Here is a 20,980-nt window from a genome sequence, read left to right as displayed (position 1 = left end):
ATTGAGACTCTTAAAAAAACCCAACAGAAATTCCGGATATGAATAAAACAATTAGTGAGATAAAAAATAATCTAGAATCCTTAAATAATAGAGCTGACGTTATGGCTGACAGAATTAGTGAGTTAGAGGATAGAAATACAGAAATGCTTCAGGTGGAGGAGAGAGATTTAAGACTTAAAAAAAAAAGATGAAATTCTTTGAGAAATATCTGATCAATTAGGAAAAGCAACATAAAGATTATAGGTATTCCAGAGGGACAAGTTGGGGGGAAAGGAGTAGAGAGCTTGTTCAAAGAAATAATACCAGAGAACTTCCCAAACCTGGAGAAGAAACTGGACTTACAAAGACATGAAGCCAATATAACTTCTAATTACATCAATGCAAAAAGACCTTCTGCAAGGCATATAACAGTAAAACTGGTAAAAGTCAATGACAAAGAAAAAACATTCATGGCAGCAAGGCAGAAGAACTTAATCTACAAAAGAACCCTTATCAGGCTTTCATCAGATTTCTCAGCAGAAACTTTACAGGCTAGGAGTGCATGGAACGATATATTTAAAATACTGAAAGATAAAAACTTTCAGACAAGAATACTCAATCCAGCAAAACTCACCTTAAATATGACAGAGAAATAAAAGCTTTCCCATATAAACAAAAGCTGAAGGAATTCATCACCTCTAGACCTCTCTTACAAGAAATGATGAAGGAAGTCCTCATACCTGAAACAAAAAGGCAAAGGTTTACAAAACTTTGAGCAAGGAGATAGACAGACAAAATCAGAAAATTGCAGATGTCTATCAGAACAAGTTAGCAAACACTTAATTATAATATAAAAGATAAGGGGAAGGAAAGCATCAAAAATAATTATAAACACTTCAATTTAGTCACAGACTTACAACACAAAATAGAATAATTTGTGATAACAATGACTCAGAAGGGGAAGAGGAGAGGGATGGAACCTGCTTAATGGAGATAAGGGGCTATCAGAAAATGGACTATCTCAGTTGGCCCCATGGCATACTGGTTAAGTTTGCTGTGCTCCACTTTGGAAGCCCAGGTTTGCAGGTTCACATACCAGGTGTGGACATACACCACTCGTCAGCCATGCTGTGGTGGTGATTCACATATAAAGTAGAGGAAGATTGGCACAGATGTTAGCTCGGGGCTAATCTTCCTTGGCAAAAAAAATAAATAAATAAAGACTGTCTCATCTATGAGATCTTTTATACAAATCTAATGGTAAACACTAAATAAAAAATCAGAGCAGAGTCACAATTAATAAATAAAGAGAAAACCACCACAGAACCACCAACCTGAAATGGCAGTCAGAAACACAAGGGAAGAGAAACAACAGAAATATAGAACAACTGGAAAACAAGGAATAAAATGGCAGTATTAAGCCCTTATATATCAATAACCACTTTAAATATAAGTGGATTGAATTCTCCGATCAAAAGAAACAGAGCAGCAGGATGGATTAAAACACAAGATCCAACAATATGCTGCCTCCAGGAAACACGTCTCAGCTCTAATGACAAACATAGGCTCAGAATGAAGGGATGGTAGATGATACTCCAAACTATTGCCAAGCAAAAGAAAGCAGGTGTTGCCATACTTATATCAGACAAAGCAGACTTCAAGATAAAAGAGACAATGAGACACAAAGAGGGGCAGTATATAATGATGAAAGGGATATTCCAAGAGGACATAACATTTATGAATATATATGCACCTAACACAGGAGCACCAAAGTATATGAAACAACTACTAACAGACCTAAAGGTAGAAATTAACAGCAACACAATAATAGTAGGGGACCTCAACACCCTACTTATACCAATGGATAGATCATCCAGACAGAAAGTCAACAAGAAAATAGTAGAATTAAATGAAATGCTAGATCAGATGGACTTAATAGATATATATAGAACATTCCATCCCAAAACAGCAGTATATGCATTCTTCACAAGTACACATGGAACATTCTCAAAGATAGACCATACGTTGTGAAATGAGGCAAGCCTCGATAAACTTAAGAAGACTGAAATCATATCAAGCATCATTTCCAACCACAATGCTATGAAACTAGAAAGAAACTACAAGAAAAAGCTGGGAAAATCACAAATATGTGGAGACTAAACAACATAATACTGAACAACCATTGGATCAATAAAGAAATCAAAGGAGATATCAAAAAATACCTCAAGAGAAATGAAAATGAAAACACAATATACCAACTCTTATGAAATGCAGTAAAAGTGGTTCTGAGAGGGAAATTTATAGCCATACAGGCCCACCTCAACAAACAAGAAAAATCTCAATTTGTGTAATCTTAAACTACATGTAGCAGAACTAGAAAAAGAAGAACAAACAAAGCCCAAAGTCAGCCGAAGAAGGGAAATAATAAAAATTAGGCAGAAACAAATGAAATAGAGACCAAAAAAGCAATAGAAAGGATCAATGAAACTAAGAGCTGGTTCTTCAAGAAAAACAAAATTGACAAACTTTAGCCAGACTCCCTAAGAAAAATGGAGACGAGTCTCAAATAAATAAAATTTGAAATGAAAGAGGAGAAATGTCAATGGATGTCATATTAATACAAAGGATTATAAGAGAATACTATGAAAAACTATATAACAAATTGGATAGGACAGAAGAAATAGATAAATTCTTAGATTCATACAACCTTCCAAAACTGAATCAAGAAGAAATAGAAAATCTGAATAGAAAATCACAAATAAAGAGACTGAAAGAGAAATTAAAAAAAAAAAACCTCCCAGAAAACAAAAGTCCAGGACCAGGTAGCTTCTCTGGAGAAATCTACCAAATATTCAAAGAAGATTTAATACTGAACCTACTCAACAATTCCAAAAAATTGAAGCAGACAGAAAGGTTCCCAACTCATTCCATGAGGCCAATGTTACCCTGATACCGAAACCAGACAAGGGCAACATACGGAAGGAAAATTATAGGCCAATATGGCTACTGAACATAGATGCAAAAATCTCAACAAAATATTAGCAAACCAAATACAGCAATAGATTAAAAGGATCATACGCCATGATCAAGTGGGATTTATACCAGGGACACAGGGATGGTTCAACATCCACAACCAATCAATGTGATACACCACGTTAACAAAATGAGGAATAAAAATCACATGGTCATCTCAATAGAAGCAGAGAAAGTATTTGACAATATCCATCATCCATTTATGATTCCAAACACTCAATAAAACGGGTATAGAAGGAAAGTACCTCAACATAATACAGGCCATATATAACAAACCCACAACCAACATCATACTTCATGGTGAAAAACTGAAAGCCATCCCTCTGAGATTAGGAACAAGCCAAGGGTGCCCACTCTCACCACTCCTGTTCAACATAGTACTGGAGATTTTGGCCAGAGCAATTAGGCAAGAAAAAGAAATAAATGGTATCCAAATGGGAAAGCAAGAAGTGAAACTCTCACGGTTTGTGGATGACATGATTCTATACATAGAAAACCCTAAATAATCCACCAGAAACTGTTAGGAATAATCAACAACTATGGCAAAGTTACCAGGTACAAAATCAACTTACAAACATAAGTTTCATTTCTATACACTAATAATGAACTAGCAGAAAGACATGTCAAGAATACAATCCCACATACAATCTCAACAAAAAGAATAAAATATCTAGGAATAAATTTAACCAAGGAGGTAAAAGACTTACACACTGAAAACTATAAGACATTATTGAAAGAAATTAAAGATGACGTAATGAAATGGAAAGATATTTGGTGCTCATGGATTGGAAGAATAAACGTAATTAAAACATCCTTATATTATCCTAACATAATCTACAGATTCAATGCAATCCAAATCAGAATCCCAGTGACATTCTTCACAGAAACAGAAAAAAGAATACTAAAATTTACATGAAATGAAAAAAGACCCAAATAACCAAAGCAATCCAGAGAAAAAAGATCAAAGCTGGAGGCATCACAAACCCTGACTTCAAAATATACTACAAAGCTATAGTAATCCAAACAGCATGGTACTTGCACAAAAACAGACACACAGATCAATGGAACAGAACTGAAAGCCCAGAAATAAAACCACACATCTATGGACAGCTAATCTTTGACAAAGGAGCCAAGAACATACAAGGGAGAAATGAAACTTTCTTCAATAAATGGTGTTGGGAAAACTGGACAGCCACATGCAAAACAATGAAAGTAGACCATTATCTTACACCATACACAAAAATTAACTCAAAATGGATTAAAGACGTGAATGTAAGACCTGTAACCATAAAACTCCTAGAAGAAAATATAGGCAATACGCTCTTTGTCATTGGTCTTCACAACATCTTTTCGAATGCCACGTTTACTTGGGCAAGGGGAACAAAAGAAAAAATAAACAAATGGGACTACATCAGATTAAAAAGCTTTGTCAAGGCAAAGAAAACCACAAACAAAATTAAAATACAACCCATCAACTGGGAGAAAATATTTGCTAATCATATATCTGACAAGGGGTTAATTACCAAAATATATAAAGAACTCATACAACTCAACAACAAAAAGAACAAACAACCCAATCAAAAAATGGGCACTTTTGGAGGCAAGAAGTCTGAAATCAAGGTGCCAGCAGGGCCATGTTCCTTCAGAAGCCTGTAGGGAAAAATTCTTTCTTGCCTCTTACAGCTCCTAGCAGTCCTGCATTTCTTGGCTTTTTTTTTCCCCCAAAGAAGATTAGCCCTGAGCTAACATCTGCCAATCCTCCTCTTTTTTTCTGAGGAAGACTGGTCCTGAGCTAACATCCGTGCCCATCTCCCTCTACTTTATATGTGCGACGCCTACCACAGCATGGCTTGACAAGCAGTGCCATGTCCACACCCGGGATCCGAACTGGCAATCCTGGGCCACTGAGAAGGGGAACTTGCGCACTTAACTGCTGTGCCACCAGACCAGCCCCCTGTTTCTTGGCTTTTGGCAACATAACTCCTATCATCATGTGGCCTTCTTCCCTGTGTCTGTGTGTCTCTGTCCTCTATCCTTCTTAGAAGGACACAAGTCATGATGTAGTAAATCCAGGAAGATCTCATCTCAAGATCCTTGACTAACTGCATCTGCAAATACCCTACTTCCAAATAATGTCACATTCTGAGGTTCTAGTGGGCATGAGTTTTGGGGGCTCACTATTCAACCCAAAACACACTCTCAAACATGGGCAAGAGAGATGGGCCCCTACCCTGGTCCCCACTCTTTAGAGGGCCTCACATAGAACAAACACAAAAATATGGCCCCATGTACCACACACACACACACACACACAAATACGTTTATTAAAGAATACATAGGTGCATCTGTAACTCGAGGACTTGCAGTAAGGACCTTCACAGCTCAACCTGTAAGCCTACACATCTGCTCTGTGACTAACACAAGTCAGGCCCCAGAAAAATGCTTTTCCTTATTTATTGCTGTCTGTTCTTAGACCAAAGGGCATCTATACAGTCGTGCATCACTTAACGACGGGGATACATTCTGAGAAGTGCATAGCTAGGTGATTTCATAATTGTGTGAGCATCATACAGCATACTTACACAAACCTGGACGATATAGCGTACTTCCCACTTAGGCTATATGCTACTAATCTTATGGGACCACCATCATATAAGCAGTCTGCTGATTTGGTCATTGCCAGAAATGTCATTATGCAGCACATGACTACATATGAATGGCATGAACATGTGGGTTAATAGCAGTGGTTCTGAACACAGAAAAAGTACAAGTGGTGCAAACACTTATGAAAGAGAGAAAACTAACTCATTTACCAAATAGTTTCTCTCACATAGCATGAATGAAACAGATTGTTGCATAATATTGATTCTCAGTAGTGCTGAGAATTTACCTGCTTCTCTTCATGCTCTAATTTGTGGATCCAATTTGCGATCCAAAACGTGTGAATTAGTACAGTATTCACCACAACTTTACCTGGCAACTGAGGGCCATTTTGCAATATTAATCTACTGATATTACTCTTAAGCTTGCATTCATATTTTTATCTATTTTTCTACTATCTATCTATGTCAAAATCTGACCAAGTCTTTACTCGGTCAACTAGGTGAACATGGAACATGAGAATTGTAAATACTTCTATTTTTTTAATACTTAAGTAGTTAAATAAAATTTTTAAATGTTAGCTTTATTTAAATCATTTAAATTTAGGTTTTTTATTTTTACTAGTTTTAACTTGAAGTCTGCATTTTAATTTTAATAGATGATATTGCATATTTTATAAATAACTTTGAAAAATAATTTTAATTTTTTACTTTCTATTTGTCTTTCTAATGATAATGTATTAAAATTTATATATGCTTTGAAAATAATTACACTTTATAGTGTGATGAAGACATATTCAATTTATGTGCACTTTAATTACAATAGAACATAAATCAGAAAAAATATTGATTGTATAATTTGTGGTTGTGCTGAAAAGAAGACAAAAAATAAATTGGATGTAATAAATACATAATAATTTACAAGTTATGTATGTCTTTATTTTATTACCTTAAACTCTGCCAGCTCATCAACAGAATATACGTATTTGCTCAATAATAATTACATTCACTTGTCTGACATTTTGGCTACTTTCAATTGTATTAAAACAATAGCTGAAACATATTTTTAGATTATTATCCTTGTAAACCTATGTCAATACAAAAAGAAAACTTTGTATTTAATGTTTTGTTAGCTTAATTTATAATTGCTAAATATTTAAATTACTGGAAAACAATAATTTATTACGCAACCATCTATTTTATTCATGCTGTATGAGAGATTGACTTAATCAACTAATTAACACTTTCTCTTTCTTGAGTAATATAAGGGCCTCCCTTTGTTCCCTTTCCTCTGGCCCTATAAACATTAGCAGCGGGCAGGACCTGAACCTACTTTCAAAAGACGGGGAGCAAGGGTTTGGCAGGTGGACAGCTAACTTTCAGGTATACCTATTGTATTCATTTGTTAGGTCTGCCACAATGAAGTAGCACAGACCGGATGGTTTAACAGAAATTTGTCATCTTTGTTCTGGAGGCTAGAAGTTTGAGATTAAGGGGTCAGCCCGGTAGGTTTCTTCTGAGAACTATGAGGAAGGACCTGCTGCAGCCTTCTTTCCTCGGTTTGTAGATGGCCATTTTTTCCCCGTGTCTTCACATAGTCTTCCCTGGGTGTGTGTCTGTGTTCCAAATTCCCTCTTCTTATTGGATTAGGGCAGTCATATCGCTTAGGGCCCGCGCTAATGACTTCATTTCTACTTAATTATCTCTGTAAAGGCCCTACCTCCAAATACAAATACAGTCATATTCTGAGGTCCTGGGGGTTAAGGCTTCAACATACGAATTTTCGTTGGGGGCACAATTCTGCCCATAACACCTACACACAGACGTGAAGATGTCTGCCCTTTGTTTTTTTCTGTTGGTTAAACTTTTTTGTCTATAAATACCTTGGCATTTTTTGCAAGACAATTAATGTATGCCAGTTGGTTTTTAGACACAAAGGATAAAAGATTCTGTAAGTATGATCATTTTTCTGGATTTAATCTCATTTCCTCAAAATCGTCAACAAAATTTTCTATGATAATAGTTCAGCTAATAGATATAATGTGGCATTCTCCCAAAAATCCATTTTTGCTGTGCTTGACAGAGGAAGTTGCTCTCTTCGACGTTATTAAGTTTGAACAATGTTTCATTTTTTTGAGTCTTATGCAATTACTCTTCAAGGTAATAAACATGAGTCATTCTTTTATGATTGTTAATCTATTTTTATGTATCTGCATAATATGTAGTCGATGAACTTTAATAAAATCTGAAGCGAGGTTCCCCTGAGGTCATTTTCAGGCAGATTTTGCTGCAAACTTCAGCAAGTGGAAATTCAGTTAGCTCAGCAGAGAGTGTGTTTCCTTTTAACCCAGATGAGCTCATGAGAAGCGTGTCTGTGCTGGCCTGCCATAATGGTCTGGCGTCAAATGCTGGTTATTAAAACCAACTATACACCATGCAAGACCTAACTGCCAAGGATCCGGTGGTGGAACATAACTTAACCGAATATGCTTTCAGCTCAGAAAAGGTTAACAGGAAACAAGGCAGCAAGAACAAGCACGTCTGCAAATACACCATCCAACTCTGCTTCTGGAAGAAATCCAGGAGATTACAGGACTAAACTAAAGCAGATAATTCAGTCACTTTTCTCTTCTAAAGAAATGTTCCATCCCCAGTAATCAGTAAATGATTGAACTACTTAGGGGTTCCACCTAGGACCTAAATACGACACTGGGGGCATAGAAATTTGGTCTACTGAATGGAATCTCAAATATTTCTTCTTTCTGTAAGGGCATCCTTTTATACTTCCACCGAATCATATGAATAATTTGCTCTTCAACTCATAATTTCTTCCACATTACATTGTATTTTAGTATGTACTTGTCTATCTCCCCTCTTTACTGTAATCACTACAGGCCAGAAACTCTTTTTTTAAAAATTCACAATAATAATGTGTTAGATAATTTAAAAATGAAATAGGAAGGGAATGAAAATAAATTTTAAATTCTAAAATCAGAGGATGAAAAGGGTCTTCAAGAAGTCAACTTGCCAAACTCCTCATTTTCAGGTAACTGGGTGTCTATACCAGTGACAAGAATCCCACACAAATCCAGAAATATACCAGGGAAGGGCCACGAGCCTTAAAAAAATCATTATTTTTAATGCAAAAGCCAGTTGCTAATGCCACACTCTCTCAATGGCGACATTCACTGCAGCCACAAGTGTGTCAATGCATATTTCTCTTAAAGCGGGAAAGTAGAGAGTTGGAGGTTGGGTATCAGTTCTCTGTCATTTGGTCCCCAGCCCACAGAGAAACCCCAACACCCACCCAGGCCAAGTCCTCTGAATCAGCAGCCAGTTTTCAGAAATGTAATGTCGGTAGGCCTTGAATCCCCAGTGTGCTTTGAAATTTAGATATTAAAAGTCCTCTTCTTACTTTACTTACTTTCTTTACAATTACTGAATATTACCGTGGCTCGTGCTGATTGAGACTATATTCTAATATTCAGAATCAGGTTAAAATTTTGTCCATGTGTGTGTCAGTTTTCTATATGCCAGTGATGCTACTAAAAACTTTCACGTCTCCTTAAGAGCAAAGACTTATTTCCAAAGTCTCAGAAAAGGCCTGGCACAAAATACGTGGTCATATGTGTCTACTTGAGTTTGATAATCCTTAAAAAAAATGATGTTCTTGATGACACCTCATCAAGGCTGGCTTATTTTCTTGCGATGAGGGCTTTACCTTCCAGTTGCCCTGCTTTGCAAGAGATTCTTCTTTATTTGCAGCCAACTGAAGTTCTTCTTGCTTTAATATAAACCACTGTTTTCTCATTTATATTCCTGTACAAAGAAAACATTAATGTTGCATCCTTCATCTGTGCCTAATACTTTTTGACCGTCAATTTGACCTTCCCTCCATGACTCTGTCATCTGTTGTTACCAGAAAGTAGCTTCAATTGCCATTGTGTGCGTGTGTGTGCGTGTGCGTGTGTGTGTCGTAGGGATGGCCATGTGAAATGGAGATGGAAAATTGATTACTATCTAATTCCACTCAAGAAAGCCATGAGTTATGCGTCACTATTCCATGCCCAGCAAGGGCACAGACCATTCTTAGAAAGAGAGAAGGAGATACTGACAAATCACAGTGCCCTCTAGTAAATTGTATTTGAAACCCAGCAGCTAACGTATTAAAAACTAGGGGTACAAAACAAAAATAGGGGCATAAGACAAAAATTTCTATGAAAGTTTACCAGAAATTTCCTAAACTGTCAACCAAACAGATAGGTGCAGCCTATTTTTTTGTGGTTAGTATAGCTGGATGCCAGTAAGGTGTCCCAGGAATCATTTGTGTGTATGAGTGTGGGTGTGTGTGTGTGTGCGTGTTGGGGGTGGGACTATTGGAAATTGCAGCAACTGAAAAGACCTAGATTTGTCTGATGCCAAGACGCTTTCCCACTATATTCGCTGGTAGTTACCATATCCTTAAATCTTTGGGAAAAAAACTGCCTCATGTTAGAAATGCTAGTTCTCATCTCAAAGGATATAACACTTCTGCAAGGCTCTGCTACTTACTGATTTGGGGACCTTGGCCATAGATTCTCTGGACTTTAGTGATCTCATCTCTCAAAAAGAGTAACACCACCCCAGGATGGCTTTAAAGATTAAACGGGGTAATGTCTATAAGCACCCGGGAAATAGTAGGAGTTCAATAAATATGAGCTAATATTTTCTGGCATAATACTTTTGGCATTGTAAAAACCTCCAAAATATTGGTGGAATGTATGGCTGAATAAAAATATACTGAAGAATATACTTTTTAAAGAATAATTTAAGAAGTAGCTTTTTTATAGGCACTAATCTGAAAGAGCTCCCAACAGTCAAATACAGAATGATTTGAGCAGTAAAATAAATCACGTGATACATTATAACCCAAAGTATAAAATGAGTCTATACTGATGTAAATAATGATTGAGTCAATAACTAAAAGGGGGAGAAGGGACGGATCTCATTCCTTATGAAAGAATTCCAAATAACATACGTAGATCCTCCTCCTCTCGCGATGTAATCCTTCCTCCCACCTTGAGTGTGGGCTGGATTTAGGACTTGCTGACTCTCTTACCATGAATATAGTGGGGAGAGGTGAAAAATAGTAACTTTACAGTGGGGAAACCTGGGAAACCCTATCTTAACCCAGTGCTCAAGGTTAGCCTTACCAGTGACAAGTCACATTGATGCCATGTACCCCTGATTTGACGTGACGAGAAGGACACTTCACGTCTGCCGGGTTCATCGAAAAAACCCATAACCCCAGTCTGACCACGAGAAAAACGTGAGGGACACCAGTCAAAATACCTCACTAGCATTCTTTAAAATTGTCAAGCTCATGAAAACAAGGAAAGTCTGAGAAACTGTCACAGACCAGAGGAGACTGAGACAACAAGACAACTAAATGCAATGTGGGATCCTGGATTAAATCCTCGAAGACGAAAAGGACACGAAGGGAAAATTGGTGAAACCCAAATTAAGTCTGAGCTTAGTTAATTGTAATATACCGATGTTAATTCCTTAGTTTTGACAAGTGTGCCAGGGTCTATAAGGTGTCAACATTAGGAGAAATTGAGTAAAGCATACAGAAATTTGGTACTATCTTTGCAACTTTTCTGTAAATCTAAAATTATTCCAGAATAAAAATTTTATTAAAAAAAGAAACTTTTATATGTGGCATGACTTTTTTTCATTAACTAATATCAAATACAAAGAAAATCCACAAAAGAAACTGAAATGCTGCCTCTTCTTTGGTTCATCTGTAATATTGTAATACAGTATTTAGTGAAGCTGTGAGGCTTAATCAACTCAAAAAGCAACATTATAAAGCTCTTTGAAATCCTAAGATGAAAGAAAATTATATAAGTATGTAAATACAGTCTTAGTTTGGCCATTCAAAAGTGTTCCTGGGTACAGGAGCCTGAATAAGAGAGGACTCTGTAAGCTGTTTTCTCTAATCAAATCCATGCTGCCTGTAACCGTGAGTGCACAATGCTGAAATAACTGACTGAAACTTCAAAAATCCAATCAATTTGATTATTTAACATCAGGTAGCAAGCAGTCCCAGCAAAAGAAAGGCATTATTCTTGCTAATTTCCCCCGTGTTTTGCTTTCTGCTCTTTAAAGTACTGAAATTTAGACCGCATGCAGAAACAGAAAGATACTTTACCGTCCGTGTGCAAACTGTGAGAGGAGAGCCGCCGTATGGTTGGTGGTCAAGCAAACATGCCCCTCTGCAGAGACGATGCCATTCAACTGGAGTGGCTGAATTGCTTTCATAAGAGTTCCATATTTTTTGACAAGTTTCCCAGCCCCTAATACTCAGGGTCATCACAGGGTGATATCTAGCAGGGGCTCTGCTCCACACCTCTGCGGAGCCTAGAGGCTCCCTCAGACACCTGCCCGCCAGCCTTGGCTCCCAGCCTTTGACCATCCGTGTCATCAGGTTTGAATCGTTGGCTTTGATTGGTGAGTAAACTTACAGCAGATTGGCATATCTTTGGTTAAACACAGTCGGTCGCTACATCCACACCAAAACTACGTGGGATTTTGTCAGTGAAAACTGGTGGCCAATCTGCTGAACAAAAGTTTTAGTTCCATTATCGACGATTTTGTCCAACTTTTACTGTTGGTTTCCTCAGAAGGTTGATCCCACTAATCCAAAATAGAACTTAATTAGGAGGTCTTCTTTTCTCCGTCTCAAAATATTTACTTGTAAGTCAGTTCATACGACAGAGAAAGCATGGGCTTTAGAGTTATACAGAGCTTCCTAATAATTTTATTCACTAGCTGTGTGACTTTGGCAAGCTACTTAACTTCTCTGATCTTCTCTAATTTCCCCTCTAATTTCTTTTTCCGCAAAATTATAATTAAAAATATCAATTTTACATAGCTATGTGAAGACGGAATAGCTTTAAATATGCAAAAGTATTTAGAACGACGCCAGGCTCAGTAAGTTCCCTTTTGACATCAAAATGATGTTAGAGACAGCGGTTACACTCCAAGTAGCTCACAAAAAACTGGATGGCCACAGTACATAACTGAAATATGTCTGTCTCGAGGAAAAAAATAATGAACTAGAAGAAAACATATTGCTGCCACATTCCTAATTAATGCAACACAGGGAATTTTTTAAACGAGGAATTAAACTTTTGTTCCTCCATGCAATCTAAATATCTTGATTGTTGGTACTTGAAAAAAAGTACAGTCAGTAATGAAAGTTGAAAATACAGGGAGTTTTCTAGTAGTTTGCTTGCTTGTTTGTTTCTCTAACAACTGTCCTTTTCCAGTCATTATGCGGGGCCTTGGAAAAAGTGAAAAAAAGTAGAGTGAGCAAATGAAGACGGGAGCCTGGCCTCTTGTTGCTTACAGTTCAGTGAGAAAGAGATTTGGAACAAATTTATAATTTGAGGAGGAGATAAGGGCCCTGAAGATGAAATGAGTGGGAGGGATGGAGACAAGGGTTTCCTTGGATGAGGGAAGAAAAGGTCAGGGTCGGGAGTCAGGAACCAACCTACACGGGCAGCGTGCTTACGTGTGAGAGTGATCTATGGGCTCAAATACTCGCTGAGTTGTGATTGGCAAAAAACGAGAGCGAGAGGATTTGTTCCTGCTTCTGGGAGGGAATGAGTGGGAGGGAAAGAAAGAAGGAGATGGCGAGGAGGAGATCTTGTTTCCCCTTGGGGGTAGCTCCACAAGGAGGGGCTGAGTGCAGCCAGCTGTAGGCATGTAGAGACGGATGCCAGTGAGACTGACATCTGCCGCTGAGAAAGGAATACAAGGTCGCTGAGCTGGCAACAATATAGATGACCTGTTTTGGAAAATGTAAAAGCGAATGCAGCTTGTGTAGACAACAAGAATGTCAGCAAGAGGGCTGCACGAGAAACCGCGTGCTTTAGGAAGGATAGTTTAAAGACAAGAACCTGAAAAGGGATTTTTTTCTTGATATGCCAAATGCTTCAGACCTGTGTGAGTAATCCTGGAATTTTCAATAAGCCCTATTGGTGGAAGGAATGACTCACTCTTGCCTAACAAGTGAAAAGAATGAAGTTTTAGAGACACAATCACGGTTCCCCAACTCGAACAGTTTATTTCACAATTCAGAGTTTAACATTAAACAAATACAACTCAAGTCACAATGCACCGATGATGGATGTTTTTCATCAACATCCAATTATCATTCCATCAGGCACTGTTGTCTGGGCCAAGGAAAACACAGAGTCTGCATCTAGAAAGGGTTATTCTCCGTACCTTTGCAAAATACTCTGCAGGCTCGAACTACCCTCGCTGCGTTCCTGACTTGTTAGATCATGTCACAGGGAACCTCTACCAGGAAATTTGGATGTTGTGTTATCACCTGTGCTTTCCAAAGACTATTAATTGGTTCTGCTATTTGAAGTTAAAAAGAAAACACTTTCCATTTCTTCAACTTATTCCATGAGAACAATCTGCGTCTGTGTGCCCTTCGTCTTTTGTTAGCTGCGAAGGCAGCCGCTTAAGTATTGAGCACTATGTCGGGCTGTGGTGTGAGGTCTTGTAGGAGTTGAGGCAAATGAAGGGGATTTCAGAAAAACAAAAACAAAATAAAAACATCCCTTTGACAGGGCTTCAAAGGAAGCCATCACATTCGGGAACAGCTCTTCAAGAAAATACGAGCACTTCCCATTTTGTTCTGGGCTAAGCCAGTGGTTCAAAAGAGGAGTGATGGATGGCTTGGAGGCTGCCGTAGCAAAAACGCCTCCCGTTCACAGGTTCGCAGGGATGCCTTTTGTCCCAGATCACTTTGCAAGCAACTCCCTCAAAGAAGCAGGAAGCTCTCTCACCGATTCTGAAACTAGTCTCCTCTGGGGAGGCAGCAACAGCTGCCTCGCCATCCGCAGCTCCTTGCTGAGAAAGACAAAGGATGCACCCTCCCTGTCTGAACTGCAAGGGGGGGAGGGGCCGAGCATTGAAATATAATTAATTGCTCAATTTGAAATGTGGCCAGAACCCCAAGGCTAACAACATACACTTACAGGGGAGAAAAAGCTTTAATGAACTTAGAAAGAAAAGATCTAAAAATTATATCAAAACAGACGACACTGGACATCCTGCCATGGCCTGGGTGGGAGGAAGGAGGGGAATAAGCTGGGGTTCTCAGAATTCTGGCTGCCCACCGTGTGACCAAACTCACTAAGATGACTTTGCCTTACTTCTAAAAACTGGCTTCAACCTAGAATGATAATTAGGAAGCAGATCTGGTTTGAATTTAATCTTAACCTCAGTAAAAACTGATAAATCCCTATTAAGGACATGGGTTCCTGTTTCAGTGGCCTACTCTGAAGTTCATGAAGGATCTGGAAGAATGTCATGGCAGTAGTAGAGGCCTGAACCATGGTCCCCTCCCAGATTCTTCTCCTCTATCATTAGAGGCCCACTGTGCGCAGTACATGAGAACACAGGGAAGGGGGCACACAGCCATGGGAACTCAAATTTAAGTCAATTCTGCCAACATTTGCAGCCAAGTGGGTGCTAAGAGTTGTAGGGCATCATAAAGTGTATCCCAGATAAAGTATGTCAAAGGGCAACTCTGGGTTTTTGGGGGAAGTAGAGGAAAAAGAGACAGCCAGCTTTTGACTTGAAACCCAGAGCATCAAAGGGGAACCCACACTGAGAGCATTGACTACTCCAAAGAAATGGGCTCAGAAATCCAGATACACCAGCCATAGCATGCAAAGTCCAGAAATGGTGTTTATGCGTGGGCAGGATATGGTATCTGCCTAGGATACTGATTTCCTAGTGGTTGGGCATGATGCATGACAGAGGGGCAGGAGGAACCCTGGAGGTCATCATTCAGTCTTTCAACAAACTCATACGGGGTTCCTACTATGTTATGGATGTTGCACTTGATGTTGGGTGTATAAGTGATCAACATGACAGACACTTCCATCTAGGAACTTAGTTCACAGGCAACAGTAAGCCAGGAAGGGATCCGTATCCACAGGCAAGTTCTACTTCTCCCCGCAGGAAAACCAGAGGCCAGCTTTCAGATCGGAGTTCCCTACTCTAGATGGTAACAGATTACGAATAAGCAACGGGGAAACATGAAAATCAGAGTCTACTCGACTAATATTTTTCAAAGTAGGTTTCACAAAGCCATTAAACACCTTTGCTTGGTGAAGAGCAGAGAGGCGTAGGAGCAGGTCTTCATTTTGACCAATAAATCTCTATGCTTTCATCCAGCCTCCTTGTAAACAAAACTGTCTTGTCCTGGTTGGAGAATAAATTGTCTCATGTAAGGATTAAAATATAAAATTAACACAATGCTCTAAGGTTACCATTCACATATACTTCATTTATTCTATAAATGTTTATTTACCATCTACTATGTACTAGGCACTCTTCTAGGTCTTTTAGGTGCCAAGATATACATAATATAAGTCCTGCCCTCACGGAACTTGTAGTCCACTGGAGAGAACAGACAAGTAAACTGGCTAGCATGAAACAATGTAATAAATGCCTTCACCGCCTCTTCCCCCGTCACCTGCATTTTACTGGGATTCTTGTCCAATGGACCCAAGATGGAATTCAGGTACTAGAGGCCAGAACACAGGCTAGGCCAGGAAATCATAATAGAAGAGCCTGAAGCAGAAAGATCCACTTCAGAATGAAATTGAGTCAAAATGCTCCAAGGGATCCAAAGGCTAAGGGGCACTAGGATGAGGGAGCAAGTCCAAAGCCTGCAATCCTGGGTGGATCTGGAATGAAGTGAAGTGGGGACTGAAGGGGCAAACTCGGTGTGATAGAGACAAAGAGAAGGAAGGGGCTCAAAAAGTGAAAATATAGTGTACTGATCTCTGGCTTTGTGGGGAGGTGGAGGCCAAGCACATTTCAGAAAGTCAGTACAGGGTATAACAAAGACAATGCATCAAGCTCTGAGAACAGAGAGGGTGAGGGTGGGGCTTTGTGGAGGTATTAACAGAAGGACTGATGGCGACTTGATTCTCTAAGCATGAGCAGGAGGTAACCAGAGGGGAAGAGAAGAACATTCCAGGGAGAAGCTGCACGGCAGCTTCCAAGACCGTCACAGGCGGTTGATGGCCCACTTCCTCCGAGCAGCTGCAGCAGATGAGACTGAAGGGGACGGCAAGAGGCAGCTTAACATTATTGTCATCTTAACTCTTTAATGGAGTAGATATAGGGTGAAAATGTTCCGGTTTACATTCTTTGGATAGCTGATCTATAAATCACAAACTTATAGATTCAGGGATATTATAGAAAATACCCCCCCGAAATTATTTGTATTGATTCCCTCAAAAATGTTTCTATTTAGCTCACCGTAAGTCAACTGGAATTATTTGTGGCTTGCTAACAGTTCAATTTCTTCTTCCTTTCTTAGGAAAGCACTAAATCTGCTTTGTTCAGTTAAAAACGAACACAGCCCTTTTCACGCCTCCTGATGAAATTACAGCCCCTTATATGATCCCAGTACTTAATCGCTGTTAAACATAAACTCAACTGCTGAGGGCTTCAGTAGCACGGCTTTGATTTTCAGGTCTTCAACTTCTCATATATTTATTTTCTCAGATTTCTTGACTTAGAAATTACATGGGCTAGATTCAGTCATTAGCCACAAATTAAAGAGTTGCCGCAAGGGACTTCAGTCCTTTGTCGGCTAACGTTCTGTCACTGGCTATTTATGGGATTAATCTTTAAACTCAACAATCCAAGATTAGTGGCACTGGGTTACCATCCCATTGTTTAATCAATTATTTGGGTGCTTTTTGTGGTGGTGATGTGTAAAATACTGTTCTTAATTACAAAAATCCTATCCTTGGATCAATCCGTCCCCGTATAACATTAGCCTCATCTTTATGCACGTTCTTTTAAACATTCCCAAATGCACAACCACATAAAATTACTGATGAAACTTTTGGAACAAGCAGCTGGGATCATTTGGTGCTAATAGCAGCCAAGGCGGAGACCTGCGTGGTGCAGAGCAGGAAACTGTGAGCGCTTTCATCAGGTCTATTTATTGTTCAGCTCCGTTTATAGTCTTTATTCTGGGTGAATTAATAATAATCCTTTAGAATCACAGAGCACCTCTCTTATGAGAATACAAAGCATTCTCTCATACCTTCTCTAATTCATTCTGCAACATCCCCGTAAAGCAGGAAGGGTCAGGTATTCAGACAGGAAACCAAAGCAGACGCTCAATGACTTTCCCCGGGACATACGGCTAGCCACAGACAGAGCCATAACAAGAATGTGAGTCCCTTGACATCAGGGTCAGTGTTGATGCCATCGGAGTGGTGGTTCTCAAAGGACAATCTGTGAAGGCTCTCAGCTTATCCACAGGCTGGGGCTGTGAACTTAAAGTCAGCTGCTATGCCTAAAACATTTCCACTCCCCGTTACCATGAATTCTAGACAATGAACGTCTGGGATGTGACACTAGCTGTTGCTGGGGTGAGGGCTCCCATCTTGAAAAAACATATGAAAACAGACTTTTCCCTGAACCTTTCTTCTTGGGCTGCTATACCACTGTTCCATTTCACTCCTTTTTTTCTTTCTCTTTCTCCCTCCGCCCCCCATCAAGAGCAGGACTGAGACATGCAGGCTGCAATGCTGGCACATCTTCAAATTAATAATTTAAATATTTGTTAGTGGGGATGACAGTCATTGATTTTCTATTAGTAAAACTGTTCGAGAGAAACAGTTACACAATATAATTCACTTCAACTGACTGGCATGGGTTTAGTTCTTATTCTTTGGTTTTATTGTTGTGATAATTTCCCAAATCAGATGACTTCTTAGGAAACGTATTAAAGGACTAGAAGTTTAGGCAATAAAATAAATCACTTGTTCCTAGTAAACAGCACCACACCCAGGCATCATTCAGCTTCAGAATTGAACTGACTACAACTGCTGAATTCAAAGACCAGTGAACTTCTATTTGTGTTCTACAAAAGTACTAAAACAATGAACCAGCCCTGATAGCCTAGCGGTTAAAGTTCAGCGGTTAAAGTTCAGCGACGTGTGGAACCACGCCCCTTGTCTGTCAGTAGTTTTGCTAAGGGCGGGCGGCGGCAGCTCACATGCAAGAGCTAGAAGAATTTGCAACTATACATAACTATGTTCTGGGGCTTTGGTTGTGGGGAAAGGAGGAAGATTGGCAACAGATGTCAGATTGGGGCAAATAGTCTTTTGCAAGAAAAAGAAAGTACTAAAACTAAACAAAACAAAAAAACAGAGATTGGTCAGCATATATGAGAGGAACATTCTAATTTTTCACGGGAGGGCACAGTTCACTTTGGTGAGAGGAGAGTAGGACCAGTTTTCATTTTGCTAGTTATGTAAAGAGCACTGTGGAGAGCCTCGAAATCACTGGCCCCACATTTCTGATTTTTTTCCCCATATCTATATGCCTGCAGCCCTAATCTTCCCCAGAGCTCCAGGCTAACTTTCCCATCGCCTGAGTAACACACCCTGTGGAGGCCACTTCTCTATATCACACTCAGCAGATCAGTATCAACTCCACATTGCTCCTTCAAAGGCTGCCAGTTGACATCATGGGACTCAAAAATATTTCTTTCATTGAAACCTCCTTTTGCATTTCTACGGTCACTAGCCTTCATTTGTTTGCTCATTCATTCAATAGCTCATTCAAGAATCCCTCAGCCCTATTCTAGGCCCTAGGAAACCAGAGAATCTCAGGAAACCGCCTCATGAGCAATGATAGTTATAATCCAAACATTCTAATTATTGAGAGCATCACACTTAGCTCTGTTGCCTCTGCCCTGAACAATTTCAATAATCCTTTATGGGTTCTTTTTCTTCTGCCTCAATCTATCTTTCTATTCTTCCTCTTAATCTATCCTATTAGTCTGTAGCTGAATTACCTTTCTTAAATCTTCTCCTCAAATATAGTCCGTGCATTTCCACAGCCAATGAAGTAGGCCACAGTCTGGTCCTCTGGCAGGGTGCTGTAGAGGACAGAGCACTCTCCTGCCCCTGAGGGACCAGGGCTCAAGGCTGAGCCCCACCAGTGAAGCGAGGCTCACAGAGCCTATGCTTCAGGTGCCTACTTGGAAAACGAGAAGACCAGATTAAAAATGTATACATTCTAAAGTCCTTGCCAGTTCTGGAACTTCACAATTCAGTCAGTGTAGATACGCTCCAGCTAACAGACAACTGGCTTTTCCCGTGCAGGCCCTGTCCCTCTGCTCCAGTGTCCTGACTCTAAAATATCCTCCTCACTCTTCTTTTTCTCTCCCATCAAAAACCACGCACATCCTTTGTGGGTTGTTCAAATGCCACCTTTTAATGCTCTGACTGTAATCAGGATCCTCCTTTGACTTTGTATTTTCCAGTTTCTTAAATCAAGGATGCTGTACTTAAAGGGACTTTACAATTCACACACTATAAGTCAGATGTAAAGAGGTGTAATTTAATCAAAAGCCTCTGTTTCTCTGAGTAGCAAAGGAAAAACTTCCCATTCGAGGTATACACTCGATTTTTGTTTAAAGCGTAGTCTCCTGCAGCTTCACTAGGTCTATTTTAGGTCACGTGCTTTCTCTGTTATCCCACACCCTGACATCTTCTCCTTTCTCCCCAGGTAGCTTCTGAGCAACAAGACTTTCTTTGTAAGCATCATGGTGGCAGGGCTGGGAGATCCCTGCCTCATGTACTATCCTTGGCTCCTCATGGGTCTCCCTGTGCCCTGTCACTTTGTTTCATCATTAGGCAAAGGCCTCTCTCCCCTCTGTGTCTTCTGGTGCTGGATGCACCTGCTGCTGATGCCCACAGTGCCACCATGGCTCCTCACCCAACACATTGCCCATTTGACCTCTTCCTGCCCTGACACTGGGTCTCCTCGGTTCCCCTTTCTGGGCCTGGGGGTTTCTGCCTCTCCTCATGTCATACAGAGGCTGCAGGGAGTGAGAGTTGGGAGGGGCTCCATCTCGAGCCCTCTGTAAACTGAACACATGCACACACACCTACAACATTATTTCTGCTCCACCAGAGTCATTCCATGTTATTGTAGGATAAGTTGCAGAGCAGCAAAAATTTATAGACATTAAAGTTATACTGATTATTATTTTAGAACATGACTCCACTCATTCTGCTCTAAGCTTTTCATATTTCAGACTATGCAATGTGGTCCCTACTGGAAGAAACCCATATTCAAATTTTAGTTTACTCTTCTTTTTATCCTACCCTACAATCTAGGCTTAGAAATTTACAAATCTTCTGTCGTATTTTTACATCAATTTATTAGATATTCATTTTTCTCTTGTTTTCCTTATAGAAGAGAGAAGAAAAGCAGGTCTACAGAACAGGCAGAGTTTAGGACATGGAGTAAAA

Source organism: Equus asinus, chromosome 22, assembly GCF_041296235.1.
Source record: "Equus asinus isolate D_3611 breed Donkey chromosome 22, EquAss-T2T_v2, whole genome shotgun sequence".
Lineage (NCBI taxonomy): Eukaryota > Metazoa > Chordata > Mammalia > Perissodactyla > Equidae > Equus > Equus asinus.
This window is presented reverse-complemented; position numbering follows the sequence as displayed.